The 19,957-nt window shown below is 41.3% G+C and overlaps 1 protein-coding gene across 5 annotated transcripts in view; it reads right to left on the bottom strand.

Annotated features, from left to right (window-relative positions):
* Positions 1-19,957, bottom strand: part of GRHL2 (grainyhead like transcription factor 2) — a 157,843-nt gene that overhangs the window by 119,267 nt on the left and 18,619 nt on the right. Inside the window, exon 1 of one of the 5 annotated variants that reach the window (XM_072774068.1) lies at positions 13,675-13,777. The exons of the other annotated variants lie outside the window; for them this stretch is intronic. The gene's annotated coding sequence lies outside the window, so the exon portion shown is untranslated. Of the gene's footprint in view, positions 1-13,674; positions 13,778-19,957 lie in introns of those variants that run through there. 5 annotated transcript variants of the gene reach the window in all.

Genomic DNA, 19,957 nt, shown 5'->3' with positions numbered 1-19,957 from the left:
GAAAAATGTCAAAAACCTGAGATAACAGAAATGTAAATAGTTAGAATATATTAGATATACTATATTTATATAGCAACCAAAACTACAATTTTTAAAGGAAAAAATCATTTTTAAATTAACTTCATTTTACAAATTAAAAAAAAAGAAATCAATTGTTTGGAGGAACTTACCATGCTCAAATCTCTAGCAGATAAAACAAAATACAAAAGCCTCTTTAAAGGCTGCAGGACAGACTTCTATCTCAAATCATTCCATGCATGTACTTCTCTATCTCAAAGATTTCCCTGAAGTGAGAGAAGTAACCATGTATATAACCAATGTCGAAATAGAAATTTTAGTGCAATTCCAAAAAATAGAAAGCAAAAGAGGTTGGAATGGAGGAGAAACCAAAATCAAGAAGACTGCACCCCAACTCTGGGGCAAGAGGGGTTGATGTGAAAGTGAGAACTGGTTTTCCCACTGAGCCCAGAAAACTGTAACACAGAGCCTTTGGCATCCATGACCAAGCCAGTTCCTACATGGTGTATCCAGAGGAACTAGATGCAGCATTCAACATTCGCTTTTTTTTTTTTTTTTTTTTTTTTAGAGCAAGCCAGGTAGTAGAAAGGGTGCAGAAGGAAAGGGAGAAAGAATCTTAAGCAGACTCTACATCTGGTGCAGAGCCTGACACAGGGCTCAATCTCACAACCCTGAGATCATGACCTGAGCCAAAATCAAGAGTTGGACACTTAGCTGACTGAGCTACTCAGGCACCCCATCGTCTACTTCTTAAATACAGAAGAAGTTTGCCTTTGGGGGGCCCTAGGACAAGAGAGAGAAATAATTCGATGAAATGCCTAGAGTAACTTCAAAGTACCAAATGGGAACAAAGAAAAAAAATTCAGCCTAAATCAGGAAAATCCTCTAATGTGTTCAATTCCCACTTTACCCCCTTGGACCTCACTTGTACACACACAGAGTACTCTTTCAGGTACCCTCAGCACCTGTGGGCCACTCCTTCCACTAAAGAGAACAGCCCACCCTGGGAAGAGTGAGCTCCATTCAGCTAACAAACACCGCCAGCTCTGAAAGGTAAGTAGTCACACTCTTCACCTTTAATAAGAGAACTAACAATCACCAGATATTTAAGGAAACCTAACATGAATGAAAGAGAACTCCAACAGCTTACTGATGAGGAAAATAATTAATGTTGGATATTAAAAAATAATGTTAAAAAAAGATAATGCATCTACAAAGTAAATGTAGGAGACTATGAAAAGGAAATACAAGATACAGAATTTCAGGAATCAAAAAAAAATTCTATGAGGGTTAGAGCAAAAAAATTAATAACCTGGGAGAACAAGGAAAGGAATTTTGCCAAAATATTTTTTTAAAAGGGAACTATGAGATGTAGTTTAAAACCATAAAGAATAGATTTGGGGGCATAATGTTCAATTAACAAGAGTCACAGAAGAAAGCAATGACGATGATGGAAAGGAAAAATAAATAATCAGAAATAATAGAAGAAAATGTTCTCCAGCTTTAGAAAAACTTTAGCCTTGAGAATGAAAGGCTCCAGAGTACTGGAAAGGATAATAAAAATAAACACATCTGTCCATATCCTGCAAAACTTCTTTGTTAAAAATTAAATGGAAAATGCTACAAACGGAAAAAGAACTAAGTAACTTTCAAAAAAAAAAAAAAAAAAACAAGAAACAGTCAACTAACTTTTCATCTATATCACTAAATTCTGCAAGAGAAGAGACAGGAATCTGAATGTGGAACTGTGAACACCGCAAAAAAAAAAAAAAAAAAAAAAAAAAGATCAATTCTGTGTGATGGCAAATTCTGTGTGATGGCAAAATAAAGACATGTTTGGTCATGAGAGGATTCAAAATCTATTCTACTCATACATCACTTTTTCAAGAATGATTCCTCATTTTAAGGTGAAAACAGTCATGGGTAGTGAAGAAAAGTGACACAGCAATCAGTATCAAGTTAGTAAAATGTTAAATTCATTTGTAAATAATTTCAGATCACAGAAATAAAGTTTATACCACTAAGAAAGGACTGTTAAGAATAATACCAAATGGGGTATCCCTGGGTGGCGCAGGGGTTTGGCGCCTGCCTTTGGCCCAGGGCGCGATCCTGGAGACCCGGGATCGAATCCCACATCGGGCTTCCAGTGCATGGAGCCTGCTTCTCCCTCTGCCTGTGTCTCTGCCTCTCTCTCTTTCTCTCTCTGTGACTATCATAAATAAATAAACATTAAAAAAAAAAATACCAAATGGTGTATGGAAATGTTGAATCACTAACTTGTACCTGAAACTATTACACTGTAGGTTAATCAACTAGAATTTAAATAAAAATTTTAAAAAGAAATTTATCTGAGAAAACATCTTTGTGGTGAGAAAACTCTCATTTTAATCATTTCATCAGTTTGGATTATTAGAGGCTAATTTTTGCTAAGAGAAAAAGAATAATACCAAATTCAAAGGAAATATCCGAGAAATAATAGGAGAGTAACTATTTGAAAAGTATACTGAAAATCTTGCTTTGTATAGAGGACCAGTAATGGATAATGGTTCATTCTTGATACTGATAGAAACTATAACTTTAAATATGTTTATTAAAAACTCCATGATTACAATTACCAGGATAAGGATAAGATGTAGAAATTTTATAACAGCAATTCTCATAACATGGTCTGCAAACCCCTGGGGTCTCTTAGATATTTCAGGGATTCAAGAGGTCAAAATCATTTTGGTAATAATACTAAGACACTTTTCGTCTTATTCACTCTGTTGACATTGGCACTGATGGTACAAAGCTAATGGTGGGTAAAAGTTTTCACTCCTGACATGAATCAAGGCAGTGACATTGAGTCATAGTGTTCTTACTGACACATATTCACAATAAAGACAAACCAAGCAAACAAACAAGCAAAAGTACTACTTGGGAATGTCCTTGATGAAGCAGTATGAAATATTAATTTTATTAATTTCAAACTCTGGATACACATCTTTCTAATATTCGTTGTGGGAACATGGACAATACCTACAAAGCATTTCTGCCCACTGAGGAACAATGATTGCCTCAAGGAAAAGCATTTGCGCAATTGTTTGAGTGGAAGCTGAACTAGCTGCTTTTTTTTTCACAACTGAACTTTAACATTAAAGACAGGGGGCATCTGGTGGCTCAGGGGTTGAACGTCTGCCTTCAGCTCAGGTTGTGATCCCAGGGTTCTGGGATAGAGTCCCGCATCGGGCTCCCCGTGAGCAGCCTGCTTCTCCCTCTGCGTGTGTCTCTGCCTCTCTCTCTGTGTCTCTCATGAGTAAATAAATAAAATATAAAAAAAAAAAAAAAAAAAAAGACCAACGAACTATGCTTTCAGACTTGAGTGTTTGCCTGACATCTTCTCAAAACGAAACCAAGTGTGACTCTGTCACTTCAAGGAAAACAACTGGCAATATTTGTCGCCAATGATAAAATTTGAGCTTTCAAACCAAAATTATAATTTTTAAAAATTTGCATCCACCATACTGATAAGAGATAAGGATTTCCAAAGAGATCGATGGAGATATTAGCAGATGTGATTTTTTATTAATGTATCATGAAACATGTTAACATTTGGAAGATCTGAATTAACTTAGTCAACCAATATTACCAAATACCAACACATGACATTATGAAATCACACACATGTAAAATATCCATTCAAAGTGCAAGACAAACCTAGGGACTGTAATGTCACAGAAAGTTCACTGCATGATTTTGGTTTCCACACTGCAACTAACCTTTAAAAAGAAATCACTTGTCAAATTTTGAGACCATATCAAAGAATATCTACATTGTCTGGAAAGGCTATAAAAAATGCTTTCTTTTTCTAACTATCAGTGTAAAGCTGGACTCTGTTCATACACTTCAAACAAAATAACATTTTGCAACAAACTGAATGAAGCAGATGAGAACCCAGCCTTCATCTATTAAGCCAAGTATTAAAGAGAATTGCAAAACGTAAAACAATACCACTCTTCTCACTAAATTCTTTTTTCAGATTTAATTTTTCACTTTATGTTAATACGTATTAGGTATATAATTATTATTTTAATTAAGACGTAAATATATCTTTAAAAATTGCTCATCTTTAATTTCTAATATGGAAGGCTCAACATGTATCTATTTATAATCCACACAAACAGTCTTTTCAGGGACTTCAATAATTTAAGAGTGTAAAGGGATTCTGAGAACAAAACATTTGAGAACTGCTATTCTAGAGAATTGCTAAAGAAAAATAACAGTAAAAGAAATATCTTTCAATGAAAAAATAAGAATAAAAATGATGATATAGCACGGGGATAATAAGAACCTATATATCAGCAATCGCAATAGTGAAAATGATTTAACCTTGCCTTTAAAAGATAGATGCTTTCAAAATGAATTTTAAAAGAGAAAGCTCCCATGATACATAAGAAATTTTTAAGCTCCCATGATACATAAGAAAATTGACACTGTATTGGGCCATTAAACAAGAACGTCTATTTCAAAGAATTCTTATAATATCAACTTAATTCTCTGACCACACATAATTAAATTCTAAATCAACAAAAAAGATGGATTCTAACTGCTCTACAATTAAAAATTACAAAACACTCTTCCAAATATTCACAGGTTAAAAAATAGCTCTTAAGAGAAATTTTTAAAAATTAAAACTAAATGATAAAATACACCCTACACATTGTGAGATATACATAAATCGGCACCTAAAGGTAAAAACATTTTTTAGCTTTGAATGCTTTTATCAGAAATGAATAAAAGCTAAAAGTTAAAGAGCAAAGTATACACATTAGAAAAAAAAGAATTGAACTACTCCAAAGAAAGAAGAATCTACTAAAGATAAAACAAATTAAGACATAAAAAGGACAAATTAAATCAAAAGTCAGTTCTTTGAAACGACAAAGAAAACTAACAAACTGGCAAGACAGTCAAATTTTAGAGAAGAAAAGAAGACATCATTTCAGATGCAGTACAACTAAGAGTTTCTGAATTCCTTAGTACTAATACATTTGAAAACTTAGACAAAATGGAAATACTTCTAGAAAAAATATAATCAAAACTGATTCAATTATTTGGAAAGAGAAAAAAGTTAACTTTACAGTAGAGAAACTTGTCAGCTGCTACTTAGCCAAGTCATGAAGGTTGACATCACTAATGATGTCATTCACATGCTGACATGATGCGACAAGGACACTTCACCTCTGCGGTGTTCTTTTCTAAAAATCCGTAACTCCAGGCTAATTATGAAAAAAACCTCAGACACACCCAAATGGAGGGGCATTATTGATGATTATTGATGACTGATTATTGATGACTAACTGATTATTGATGACTGATTATTGATGACTATCCTATTACAGTGTTTAATCAAGTAAGTATGCGAGTCAATAAGTAAGGAAATAAGGTCATGAACTAGAAAAATAAAATTAAAACAATGAACATTTGCAGATGGAACTGTCAGTGATTTGTCTCTATTTAGATTTTATTTAATATTGCTTATGCAACTGAATATAAATGAAAGAAAAGACCATCCAAGCTGACAGACAAGTACTGGATTGAAGGAATTAGCTTAAAAGAACTAATAAGCTGGGCATATTCTTCTCTGTGGCATCCAGAATTCTTGATCTTCCTTTCTCTGCTTCACACATAAAGGCTGGTCACAGCAACCTTTATTTGACTCATCGCTCCAAAGTATGAGGCTTCTACTGTGCGCCTTTCCCTCTTCACCCCACTGGAAAAACTCCCTCTGATTCCTTTCAAGAATAGATTTCTATTCTGTGAACCCTCCCAATTTGTGACCAAAAGGTCTACTTAGAAGAGAGATGGAATTTTAAAAAGCATCTCATATTTTGTGCAAAATATCAGCCAGCTCTTCCTTTCTTCCTTCCATCTTTCTTTCTTCCAGTAATCTTATCACCAGAGCTTCTACTAGAAACCAACAAAAATCTAATCCCAGTGCTCTCATTTGAGGAATTTTTTCCATAATAGGCTCCAATCCTTAGATACAGGAGAACAGGTCTAAAGATGTAACAGAAAATTGTATCGTGGAAGGCATGTATTTCATACACAGGGCACTTCTTTCATAAACCTCGAAATTAAGACATTGATTGACATTGACTGAATGCCAACTATGGGCTGGTATCGCTGTAACTACTGGAATACAGTGATAAAAAGGCACAGACTCAGTCTCTGCCTTGGTGAAGCTTTTGCAGATGAGTACACCACTGCAGATTTGACAAGTGCTAATGAAGAAAAAGCACAGGGCGCTATAAAAGAATTATGTGGATCCTGTGCTGGCCTCCAGTTCACCGTTCTCCATAATGATCAAGGGCCCATTGCCAGCTCTGAAATCTATCGTGATATCTGTGTGAAGGCCATGCTTCCTCATGGACTGCTGCTAGCCAATCATTACACATGGCAGGACTACTAGGACAGGCCCAGTCCTGGAAGGCAGGGATCTCCTCTTATGGCTGACTTTGGCTTAAAGATTCCCCAGTGAGGGGATCCCTGGGTGGCTCAGCGGTTTAGCGCCGCCTTCAGCCCAGGGTGTGATCCTGGAGACCTGGGATCAAGTCCCATGTCAGGCTCCCTGCATGGGGCCTGCTTCTCCCTCTGCCTGTGTCCCTGCCTCTCTCTCTCTCTCTCTCTCTCTCTCTCTGTGTGTCTCTCATGAATAAATAAATAAAATCTTAAAAAAAAAAGACTCCCCAGTGGCCTTGCTGAACCTTCCTTAGAATACAGCAGAGTCGAGCAGCCCGGGTGGCTCAGTGGTTTAGCGCCGCCGGACGTGACCCTGGAGACCTGGGATCGAGTCCCACGTCGGGCTCCCTGCATGGAGCCTGCTTCTCCCTTTGCCTTGTGTCTCTGCCTCTCTCTCTCTCCTCTCTGTGTATTCTCATGAATAAATAAATAAAATCTTAAAAAAAAAAAGAAAAAAAAAGAATACAGGGGGTCTTGAGGGTTTCCACTCAACACACCTTGCTGCTCTCCTTCACTGGGGGCCAGATGTCCTTGAGGGTCTGAGAGCCCTTCCCATCACTGCCAGCTTCCTCTCCATGTTTTCTCACAGGTGGTTGCCCTAATGAAATTCTTGCAGGCTTAATTCCATCTTTGAACCTTCATCTCAGAGAGTGCAAACAAACACAGGACCTAGTTTAGATTGAGATGAGCTGTTTAGGATTGGGTTACTGGGGAACTAAGACTCTGGGGTGTCTGGGTCAGTGTCCGACTCTTGATTTTGGCTCAGGTCATGATTTCAGTGTCAGGAGATGGAGCCCCACATCAAGATTCTCTCTGTCCCAGGGTGCTTGAGTGGCTCAGTCATCAAGCATCTGCCTTCACCCTAGGTCATGATCTCGGTTTCCAGGGATAGAGCCATGTGTCATCAAGCTCCCTGCTCAGGGGGAGTCTGCTCCCTCTCTCTCTGTCCCTCGATCTCTCTCAAATAAATAAATAAAATCTTAAAAAAAAAAAAAAAAAGATTCTCTTTATCCCTCTGGTCCTCCCAACTCTGCACTTTCTCTCTTTTTAGGAAAAAAAAAAAAAAAAAGTGAGACTCGAAGGAAGAGAAATCAGTCAGATGGAAAAAAAAGGAAAAGGAAAAGTGAAGAGGGCATTGCAGGAATAGCATATGTAAGGTCCCTGAAGCAGGATGGACCTTCTCCCAGTCAAGGAACTAACTCAAGGGCAGTATAACTGGACCACAGCATTTCAACAAGGAAGAAAGCAGGCAAAGGCCAGATTATACAGGGACTTATCATTTAATTCAAGAACTTTAAACTTTCTTCTAGGTGGATGGGGTAGGTAGACAGGGTCTTCAGCAACAGAACAACCTGATCAAATGTGTGTTTTGCAAAGATCACTGGAGCTGCAGTAAATGGATCAAAAAGAAAAGAGGGTGCTAGGAAATCAAGACCACTGAAATGGTCCAGCAAAGAGATAAAGGATTAATCTGAACCTAACAGGAAAAATCTGACATAACATGTGAATTAGTTCATATTCTTCAAAATTAACAGAAATACTCAATGGTAAAAACGTTAGACTACACCTCTATCCTTAATAGATAAGGAAATAGATTACAGACCCATAAATGTTACACACGGAAGTAATGTGAAAGCCCATACAAAGTCCACACTACACACACTGATAACACAAGATGTTCCTCCTCTAAAACAAAATAGAGAAAATACGTAGGCTTTACTCTATAATAAAGTTCACCTAAAATAAAAATGCTGGAAATAAGAAAAACCATGAAACTTTGGTTTGCCTCATTAGAATTTTTTAAGATTTTATTTATTTATTCATGAAAGACACAGAGGGAGAGAGAGGCAGAGACACAGGCAGAGGGAGAAGCAGGCTCCATGCAGGGAGCCTGACATGGTACTTGATCCCAGGTCTTCAGGATCAGGCCCTGGGCTGAAGGCTGCACTAAACCGCTGAGCCACCCAGGCTGCCCACCTCATTAGAATTTAGATGGGCTTCTGAGAACACTATGAGAAAAATAAGAACCAATTACTTGTTTATCTTCTTCTGGAAAATCATCAGAAACACTCAGTTATTCCTCTGTGCTTGAAGTTTTAAAAGATTCTCTAATTTTACATTTGTACATGTTATGTGAATGAATAGGAATGTGCACATATATATATATACACACTTGTATCTTTACATACACACACTTCGGGGTGTGGTGTGTGTGATGTAGGTAAAGGGGAGGAGTGCAGAAAGCAGTAGCAGGAAAACCAACTCAAGAAAGGCACAAAAAAACACTGTGTATAATACAACTACACTGTGCATTTATGTAAATTATGTGTGTGTATAAAATTATATACATTTAAAGAAATTTTAAAATAATGAAGGAAGGAAAAAGAAGAGTAAGGAAAAGGAAAGAAAAGAAGAGTAGGAAAGAAGGATGGAGAGAAGTAGGAAGGAAAGGGACTAAAGGAATTTCTCTTGGAATAAACAATGTTGGGGCAAGCAGATGAGGGTTTTTATTTCATCTGTGTGTCTGTGTAGTTAGATCCTTACTTGAGACCATTACTATAAACTCCAGACAATTTTTAAATGCAGTTTAGTATTCAATCACACATATTAAAATATAGAAGAATATGTAAATAAATATTTAATTTGTTCTTGGATTTGGGAAGAATTTGTTGAACACAGAAACAATGGAAGAATCCATGAAGAAAAAAACAGATAACTCTGACCACTTAAACACTAAAAGTGTGTAAGAATGTCAAGTTAAACACATAAAAGTGAGGCTGTAATACAAATTCCCTCTCATAAGACCTAACAAAAATGAGGAAAAAATAGCATATCTGTGTGTGTACCTCAAAATTTCATCAGTGAAGGAGCATGATGCCATGTCACAAAGTCCAACAGATGGTGCTTAAAGCGAAGAAACAGAAGGTTTTGGTACCAATGTGCCTCACACAGAGCAATACAGGAGACAGAAATTAAAGCACCAAATTATGGAACATTCTCACTAATATTTCCTCGGTAAGCCCAAGGACAGATGAATAACAGCTTGGGAAAATCTTTTGAGATAAATCATTACTTCCACCATCAGACTTTACCAGAAATGAAAAGGACTTGGGGTCTTTCTCATCTAGGAGAAAAGAGGAAAAGAATGAGCTCAACCATGATACGTAATGTGGTTGGTTAAGAGTGAATCATTCAGTACTGAAGGGCCATTGATGGAAAGATAGTAAGTTGTTTCAGTGACTTACATGGAGGTACTAGCAGAAATACCTAAGATGAAGATCAGCAGCATGCCAAATGGTTATGTTCTTATGACCAAACACATGAGGAGAGACTGGAACTCAGGTGGAGCTCCACTAAGGGAAGAGGAGACTGTGTGGGCACTACTGCTGGGTGCCCTAGCAAGTTTACTTTTATAATGGGAAAAGCCAATGGAAGTTTAATAAGTGATAATTAGGAGGGAAGAGATACTAGAGAGTTCAAAGAGGGCATGCTATATTACAGACAAAGCACAAAATCACAGTGGCTAAACCCACATTATGAATAAAGAGGATCATTTTGAGCCTGGAAGCTCTAGAACATCTAGGACTCTGCGGACACTCCAACTCTCCTGCTAACCACGTGACAAGATCAGTGTGAATAAGCATGGTGTTGGTAAATCCAAGGTTAGCCTTACCTCCCCTGCCTAGAGTCACTGCTGCAGGAAAATGTGCGGTTCTGTTCCCTGACGTCAACCATGTTATGCAGATGCTATAGCCAAATCTGTGCTAAGCCAATTAGAAATAGAGGTGGGGTTGTAGGAGACATAAAGCTTTCTAGGAATTGTAGCTGCTTAATTACAATGCTTGTGAAGCTTGTAACGAACTACTTCAAACATACCTGAAAGTCTGAAGAAAAGACAAATGTCAGTGTGGTAATTTTCATATTAGCCAACCCTCTATGAAAACCTCATCTTGTCTGTCTTGTTGCTAAGGAAAGTGGGCATTTTAAAAAATTACACAGATTCCTCAACAAATGTTAGAATTCTGCCCAATAAAAAAAGTCCTACAGAGCTCAATCAAATACAGTGCACACTCTGATTTCTTTGACAGGAAGAAGTCACTGGACTGCTAGTCAGCACAGTCTTTTGTCCCGGTGGCTTTTGTGACTTGCTGACATTATCGTGGCAGCTGTCTGGACCCTCTCTCTGCCAACTTTGTTGTCCTGGGGGCTCTGGTCTAGCCAGAGGGGTTAGGTTGAATGGAAGAAGAAATCGCTGATAAATATTCCCAGAAGTGAAGAGGAACTTAGCAGAAATGGAAACAAAATGGTAGATAAATTCAGCAAGATTCTTTGAAGGAGGGAAAACTGGAGAAGAGGCAGAGAGACTATTAAAAGCTCTAGCTGAAGTTTCTGACAATTTTCCACTACGAATTACTAACAATGGTGCCAACATTTTCAGGTACCCTTTCCTTTTAACCCAAGTGGCTATCGGGAGTGAGAATGGAACCAGAAAAGGATGCCTTCCTGCAGATGTAGAGTCAATGCCACACAGAGCATTTCACCAAGTCACTCATAGGCTACACAAGGCCAAGCTGAACTTTTTCCACACTGCCACATCTTCAAGTGCCTAGGCTTCAAGCTGGGTTTAAAAAGCCATGCAAACAGGTCTCAGATGGGGGGAAGACACTAAAGAAATCATTCATTTTGACTATAACAAAACAAGGTCTGAATAGAACAAATCAAGCATGAACAAGTCAAAAAGAAGGGGTATAGAAATAGGGCAAAAAAAAAAAAAAGGGCAAAAAATGCTACAGGATATCAAATAACGAAAGAACATAGCATGCATAAGAAAACTGAACTAATCTCTCCGTTCCAAAAAGAATAAAATTCCCAGAAGTTGCTTTCTACTATAAAATATAATAAGAACATGAATTCCATAAAACGAAAGTACAAAGGGGATGGCACAACAGAATTAGGTAGAAAAGATAACTGCAGAGCTAAGAAAAGAGAGGACCAGAACAACAGTATTAGTAGAACAAAAAGGGAACTGAAAATGGAATCAATGACAGGAGAAAGGCCTGAGATAATCCCAGTGAATGTAGAAGGGAAACAGAAATTAAGAGTCACTAGATTTTAGACAATCAGGGACAAAGAGGAACAAATGTGGAGATAATAAATATCCCAGAAGCAGAATGCCAAACGAAGTAAAGGGAAATGGTATAAAGAGTCCTGAGAGACTTTTGGTTAAATATAGCAGGTTGAACATATTATCAGAAACCCCACTAAAATGGTAAACAGGTCAAAAGATTGGGAGAGGAGGCAAAAGCCCATCAGAAAAATCAATTTAGAGAGAGACGTAAATTAGAAAAGTGGCAACTGCCCCAGCACGGTGGAGTAAATGAAGTTTAAATGCATATAGAGGAATATACAAAGAGCGCATCATGTAGTACTAAAGAACACGAAAGCTGGAGGAACTAGAAGCAAACTGGATCTTGGAATGTAGGAGTGTGGGGAGTGGCTGAAAACAGGAAGCTGGTTAAAAGTAATTGGAAGAGGGGTACCTGAGTGGTTCAGTGGTTGTACGTCTGCCTTTGGCTCAGGTTGTGATCCTGGGGTCGTGGGATCAAGTTCCCCATCAGGCTCCCGCAGCGAGCCTGCTTCTTCCTCCTTCTATCTATGTCTCTACCTCTCTCTGTCTCTCATGAATAAATAAATACAATTTTTAAAAATAATAATAATAATTGAAACAGTGAGCCTCTCCCTCCCTAAATCTCTTTTCCCACCCCCAGTAGTCAGGCATCTACCATCTACCTCTCCCACATCCTAGCGTAGATGGACAGTGAATTCTCAGGTAATACTGCACACAAAAGGCCCTGGGTTTGGGGGCACCAAGCACTGGAGAGAGATAAGGCCCTTGAATAAAAATAGAGGGACTGTGTGACAAGACAACATAATAAACCATGAGACTCTCCTCACTCTACCAGTTTCCAAAATCCCATTTCCTCACTTATAAGCACAGAGTCCTCTGGAGACAGTCACTGGCTTCTGGAGTCACTAGAGAAAAGACCTAGAGATACTGACTTTGGGGGGTAACCCAAAGAAAACGCACTGCCTGTCACCCTTCAGAGAAATGAGCCAGTCAAGGAGCCAGCCCAATGCTGCCCCGGCTGCCACTCTAGACACACGGCTTCCAACCAGCTACTGAGTAGCTGTTGCACTCAGCCATCAAATACCGAGCCACTAACAGCTCAAGAGAGAGGCAAGATCATGATGGTCAACACAAAAGCAGGCTGCAACAAAAACACAAGAGGTTTCAGGTAATAGAGATTCTGCAAAAACCAGAGGAAAATAAATGTAATATCCTCAGAGTGATAAAAGAGCTCACTGCACCTATACTGTAAAAAGAGGAGGCTGTTTAAAAAGAAAGAAAAAACTCTTGTAAACTTAAAAAAAAAAAAAGGTATGACTAAAATGTCAAAAATCCTATGGAAAGTTCAGATGATGAAGCAACTCCAGAAAGCAGAGTAAAAGACAAAGAGACAACAGGAGGGAAAACGTGAGCCAAGTGGAAAAGCAGTCCAAGTGGCCGAGCGTGAGAAAAGTAGGAGTTCCATAATGAGAAAAGAGAACTTTTTTTTTTTTTTTGAAAGATTTCATTTATTTACTCACGGGAGATACAGAGAGAGAGAGAGGCAGAGACACAGGCAGAGGGAGACGCAGGCTCCGTGCAGGGAGCCCGAGGCGGGACTCGACCCCGGGACCCCGGGATCACGCCCTGAGCCAAAGGCGGATGCTCAACCGCTGAGCCACTGGGCCTCGGGGAAAAGAGAACTTAATGTTAAGTGGTTATCACAGAAATAACATTAGAAAATTCTCCAGAACAGAAGCACCTGAAGGTCCAGATCAGAAAGTCCATGGAATACCCAGTACAAAAGCCGGGGCGGGGGGCAACCAAGGTATTTATCATGAAATTTCGGAAAACCAAGGATACGAAGCGGATTTTAAAAGCTTCCAAAGAGAAAAAAAAGTCCCACGCAAAGGGTCAGCGTCTTCGGAATCTAGCCACTGAGGCAGCGCCTCCGAAACTGAGGAAAAAGAATTCCGTATCTAACCAAACTATCAGTCCAGCACGATGGCAGATAAAGTACGAGGAAGATAGGCAGGGACTCGCGAACGTACCTCCGCTCCTGCACCCCGTCTCCGGCACGGCGGGAGGCCGCGTGGGGCCCGGCCGCCGAGGGGTCCTCCGCGGGAGCAGCGCCCCGAGCACCAGCCCCGAGCACCGAGCACCAGCGCCGAGCGCCGCCGCCGCCGCCGCCGCGCCGCGCACGCGGGGTCACGGGGTCACGGGCCCGCCGGGCGCCTGAGCGCGGGCCTGCGGGCGCCCCCGCCTCCCAAACGCTGCTCCGCGCCCGACGGCCGCCGCCGCTGGCCTCTGCCTCTGGCGTCTGGCGTCTGCCTGCCTGGACAGGCCTGGAGGGCCGTGAGCGGCCGCGGCGGCGAGGGCGAGGGCGAGGGCGAGGACTGTGCTGGAGGCGGCCCGCCTCAGCGGCCGTGGAGAGCCGTGGAGAGCCGCGCCGCTGTCCTGCGCCGCCGCCACCCTCGTGCCCGGCACGGCCCCCTGCTTCCCCGGCCCCACTGACGGATGCCGGCCTTCCGGGCCCCCGGCCCTGCGTCCTCGGTCCTGAGGGTCCGACGGCTGTGGAGCCTTGGGGGTCAGAGGGACGGGAGAACCTGAGGGGGGCCAGCCTGCGGGAGCCCCAAGGGAGCCACCGCCGTCGTGGGCGCCCCACACCTCAGCCCAGGCATCCGCGTCGGGGCCTCACCTCCCGGAGCAGCCCCGGGCAGCCCCCGCTCAGCCCAGCGCTCCCGAGCCAGGCCCGACCCTGCCGAGGAGCACAAGGCCAGCTGCCAAGCCTCCGCCGGAGCATCACCTCGTGTGCCACCGCAGGACTCAGTAACCCTGGCCTCTGGCTTTCTCGAATGCACCAGGAAACTCAGTGGCTTTGGCTTCCGCACGGAACTTCGACTTCTGGCTATAGCCAGGGCAGCAGAACTGAATGGTCCTGACTCTTCTCTCATTCCTAGTCCGGAGCTTGGGTTCCCCAAACTGAAGCAGGCAGCCTCCCAGTGGGGCCTGAGGAGCCAAACCATGGGCTGGTGCCCCTTGGGGCCCCCGCGCGGCCTGCTCTGCCCTTCCAGGGCAGCCCCTTGACTCGGACCTGAGGCTGAAATGTCCTTCTCTTTCCATCTCTCTTCCTCCCTCCCTCCCTCCCTCCCTCTCTTTCCTTTTGCCTCAGAGACATCAGAATTAATAACACTATTTTTGATTTGGGTTGGCAAAAAAACCTCTCCACGGTTGGACGTCAATAGATAATACCTAAAATGAACGGATGAAGTATTTGTTACCGAGACATACAGAGGCGAGTACGAAGGGAAAGCTCAGTATGGCTGCCTCTGGAGACCAGAATCCAGGAAGCAGATGGGTCTTAGGAAACTGTTGTTTTTCACAAGCCTTTTTAGTATTGTTCAATACTTTAAACGAAGTAATTTTTTTGATAAAAATTAAAGATACATGTTACAAAAACACTATATGAACCATATGAAGCATGTCTGCAGCCCAGAAGCAGCTCATGATGGCCAGTTTTCACCCACCAAACTACCAACTTTCTGGTGAAATAAAGTAGGTGAGTGGGCACAGGACTCTCCTGAGAAGGGGATCATGACCCCTACCTAGCCTGTTCTCTTTCAAAGGCAAGGAAGCATGATGACTAAATTCAGAAGTGGAGACAGACCTCAGGGCTTCTAATCCCAGCTCTGCTGCCAATTAGCTCAGGCACCCTGGGCTTAGTTACTTAACCTTTCTGTGCCCCATTTTCTCATCAAGTTTCAGAGGTCTGATGGGAGAAATAATTGAGTTAATACATGTAATGCACTTAGACTCCTACCTGTGGCACAGTAAGACTATATATTAGCTATTAACATTGACATTTGAAAGTTTGAAATTATTAAGCCATCCCTGGTAGATGGAAGTGACTGCAATGCCAGTCAGCTGCCAAAAGATACCAGAAGTTTCTTTCTTTTTTTTTTTTTTTTGGAAGCTTTCTTTTTAAAAGATTTAAAGATTTTATTTTCTTTAAATAATCTCTGTACCCAACATAGGGTTTGAACTTACAACCCCAAGATCAAGAGTCACATGCTCTACTGACTGAGCCAACCAGGTGCCCCACCAGGAGTTTCTACTGGGAACCTCACCAGAAGGAGAGGGGCCCATCAGGCTGACGCCTTGGGTGTGATCTGCAGGTCTTCGTGGGCATCCTACCTGCTTGATGTAGGCAGTCTCTCCTGCCCCAGCCTCCAGCACTATAGGTGTGCCTCAGGGGGGACAAAGCACCCTTAAACTGCCTCTCATCAAAACCTGAAAATTTAGTGACCCACAAACAACACACCTTGGTTTCCAACAGTGACTCCAAAGGACAGCAGAAGCAGAAAGGGCAGAAGGAATGGAGGCTCCCTGGCCCCATGTCACAGTATTATTTTCCTGACTGCTGTGAACCAGGACTGAAATGTTGACCCAAGGAACCTGCAAGATTCAGGAGCTTAATGAAGAGACAGGACCCTGGGTGGTGGGAGTCGATGGAGGGAGGCAGCCTGAGCGGAGGGGGAAGGGATGGAGGTGCTGAAGTGTTTCATTTCAATATTAAAAGAAACTTTTTATTTGTAAACAAAGCCTAAGAAATAGGAAGAGTGATTATACACACCCCAACCGTGTGCCTGTGACTGTGCACACATGCATGTGTGTGTGGGGGGGGGGGGGGGGGAGGGTATGCAGAGAGAGACAGGGACAGAAAAAGAGACAAAGAGAAGAGAGAGGAAAGGAGGAGAATGAGAAGGATGCAGGGTGGGAAGAGCAGGAAGTAGAGGAAGGGGAGAACAGAAGAGAGAAAAGGAAGGGTTGGGAGTGTGGGAACAGAAGGACAGAGACTCTCTCTCAAATGTAAGCACACCCTACACCTGTGCACAACATCCTTCTGCTTAAACATCTCCAGTAAGAAGTCTCTACCTTACAAAATGATTCATTGCCCTGCTAGAAAGCTTTCATTGTTAGGAAGCTTTTACTCTGTGATGGACATCCACGTGCACCCTGTAGACCTCCAGCAGCCTAGAGGGAACAGACAACGGCCCGGCTGCCACTGAAGCCAGCCCTCCCACAGACGGCCCCCACCAGTGACTAAACTCAGCCTGAGTGCTAACACAGGTGCAGAACCGCTCTGATGGCACAAACTTGGGACTCCGAAGGCTTTGAGGACACTTCCATAGACTGCTGGGCAGGCAAGAGGCTTCCACCCAATTCCCCCCTCTCTCCCACATTCAGGGTCAGATTTGCCTCTGGGCCTGAGGCTTTCCCTGCCTTACCCAGGGCCCTCCCAACACTCCCTTAGAGGACTCTGGGATAAGGCTTTTCCTTCATAAAGTCCTTATTTATTTATTTATTTAAGATTTTATTTATTTATTCATGAGAGATACACACAGAGAGAGAGAGAGAGAGAGAGAGAGAGGCAGAGACTCAGGCAGAGGGAGAAGCAGGCTCCCTGAAAATAGCCTGATGTGGAACTGGATCCCAGGACCTCGGGATTATGACCTGAGCCAAAGGCAGACGCTCAACCACTGAGCCACCCCGGCGTCCCAAGTCCTTACTTATTTAATCTCATCTTAATGATGGCTTCTTGGAGGATCTGAATTAACTTATACATAAATTGAGCCAAAATCTTATGTATATTTTAACTGAAATGAGACAAAATCTCATTTTCAAGTGTTGGTCCCAGTTCTATCTACATGAATCACTGCCTAAGTCTTTTCTCCTGTGGCCCCATTTTTTCTAGTCAGTTATCCATAAAGGTGATAATGAGCTGTCTTCTGTGTATGTCTGTGTATGTGTGTGAATGTGTGTGTATGTGTGTATAAGGGTGGGGCTGGGGTGAAGGTAATAGTAGAAGAGGAAATTCAATTAACAAAAAAAGAGTGACAAATTAGAAGACATACCACTGATAAAGAAAAGATCAGAGACTGATGATTTCCTGGAAAATATAAATGCTGAAAGTTGGCCTCGAGTAGACAGCCTGAATAGACAAAGAAAGCATACAAGAAACTAAAAGGTTAGTCAAGGACCTTCATCAGGCACAGGCAACCTTCAAGGAATAGATCATTCCAACATTGTGTGAATTGTTGCAGAGCATAGTAAGACATGGAAAGAGTCCCAACTCATTCTAATCAGCAAAATAGCATAACGTGGATATTAAAACGCAAAAGATTGCATGCACCTACACACACACACACACACACACACAGGAAGCAAGAGAACAGGATCAGTAACAATGACAATGAAAAGGAAGTTCACTGAGTGTTTCCTATGTACCGTGGACCTATATACCTCACCCCAATGCTGGGAGGCAAGATCTCTTACTCTTATTCCTGTTTTATGGAGAAGAAACTGGGGCATAGAGAGACTAAAGGGCCTTACCCAAAGTCACAAAGATCCTAATTCCAGTATGTAGTGGGACTGGGGTGAATATAGCCATTAAAATCCTCAAAATAATATTGATGAACTGAATTTATCAATATGTTTTTATATCATGACCACACAAGGCTTATCCCAAGAATACAAGACAGCTCCAAAAACACTTAGGAAATTTATTAATGGATATCATTATAGTAAGAGAATAATATAATATGAAAATCATTCTTGAGAGTCAAGAAACCTATAGTACTGCCACATGTAAAAGTGAGACATAACAACCACTTCCTTTACAGAATGGCCTCTGTTACCTATTTCTCAATGTTGTACTTGACATCCTGAGCAATGTAATAAGAGAGAAAGATTTAAGCAATCTGAAATACTGGGATGCCTGGGTGGCTCAGCGGTTGAGCGTCTGCTTTTGGCTCAGGACGTGATCCCGGGTCTGGGGATAGAGTCCCGCATCAGGCTTCCTTGCATGGAGCCTGCTTTTCCCTCTGCCTATGTCTCTGCCTCTCTCTCTCTTTCTCTGTGTCTCTCATGAATAAATAAGTAAAATCTTAAAAAAAAAAAAAAAAAAAAGAAGAAGAAGAAGAAGAAGAAAGAAATCTGAAATACTGAAAGGAGAGGAAAAAGATCATCATTATTTTGTAGACAACATAATTACTTAATGGACAATTTGAGACTCAGAGAGAGGAAAGGGGGAGATAAATGGATAGAAAGATATTAGAATAGAGGAGTTCATACGGGTAGTCAGGTACAAGATCACATAAAACCAGGAGCTTTCCAAAGACTAGATCATATTTAATGCTGAAACCCTGAGGACATTAGACAAGGATGTCCACTCTCACACCTATTACTATTAACTAACATTGCTCTATAGTGACAAATTGATACACTTAGAAATGAGAATGAAGTAAAAGGTTTAAAAATTGGGAGAGATGAATAAACATTATTTACACACACTATGACCTCATGACTGATACCCAAGAGAATTGAGGGAACAATTATTACAAGCAAAAATCAATAAAATAAGGTGGCTTGTTACAAAATAACATTCAAGAATCAGTATCTGGATGGGGTAACTGGGTGACAGGCAATGAGAAGGGCACTTGATGGGATGAGCACTGGGTGTTAATACTGTATGTTGCAAATTGAATTTAAATTTTTAAAATGTGAAAAAAAAAAAAGAATCAATCTTTCCTATATAAAACCAGCTAAGACATGTAAAGAAAGAAAGACTCCACTTAAAATAATACCAGGGCAGCCTGAGTGGCTCAGCAGTTTAGCGCCTCCTTCAGCCCAGGGCGTGATCCTGAAGACCCGGGATCAAGTCCCACGTCAGGCTCTCTGCATGGAGCCTGCTTCTCCCTCTGCCTGTGTCTCTGCCTCTCTGTCTCTCTCTCTCTGTGTCTCTCATGAATGAATAAATAAAATCTTTTTTTAAAAAGTATAAAAAATAATACCAAAAAAACACACTTTTAAGAAAAGTTTTTAAAATAAACTTAACAATAAATGCACAAGAGCTATTATCTCTGATGAGAAACATCAAAGATTAAAATACACGAAGCAAGACATACTCTGCTCTTAAATAGATATAGTATTAGCAATATTAATAAAATTAATAAAGGATACAAAAATTTTTTTTTAAGATTTTATTTATTTATTTGACAGAAAGAGAGAGAAGAGAGAACATGCAGAGGGAGCAGAGAGGGAGAGGGAAAAGCAGGCTCCCTGACCAGGGAGCCCGATGCAGGGCTCGATCTCAGGACTCTGGGATCATAAACTGAGCCCAAGGCCAACGCTTAACCAGCTGAACCACTCAGGCACCAAAGGATACAAAATTAATAAAAGATAATTTATAAAACTAATAAAATATCAACTCTATACCAAAGTTATCCATAAAATTTAATGTAGTCACTTCCTTCTTCCCCACTTCCAAATTAG

This window comes from Canis lupus, chromosome 14 (genome assembly GCF_048164855.1).
Source record: "Canis lupus baileyi chromosome 14, mCanLup2.hap1, whole genome shotgun sequence".
Taxonomy (NCBI): Eukaryota; Metazoa; Chordata; class Mammalia; order Carnivora; family Canidae; genus Canis; species Canis lupus.
The sequence above is the reverse complement of the archived record's forward strand: the minus strand, read 5'-3'. Positions and strand labels throughout refer to the sequence as shown.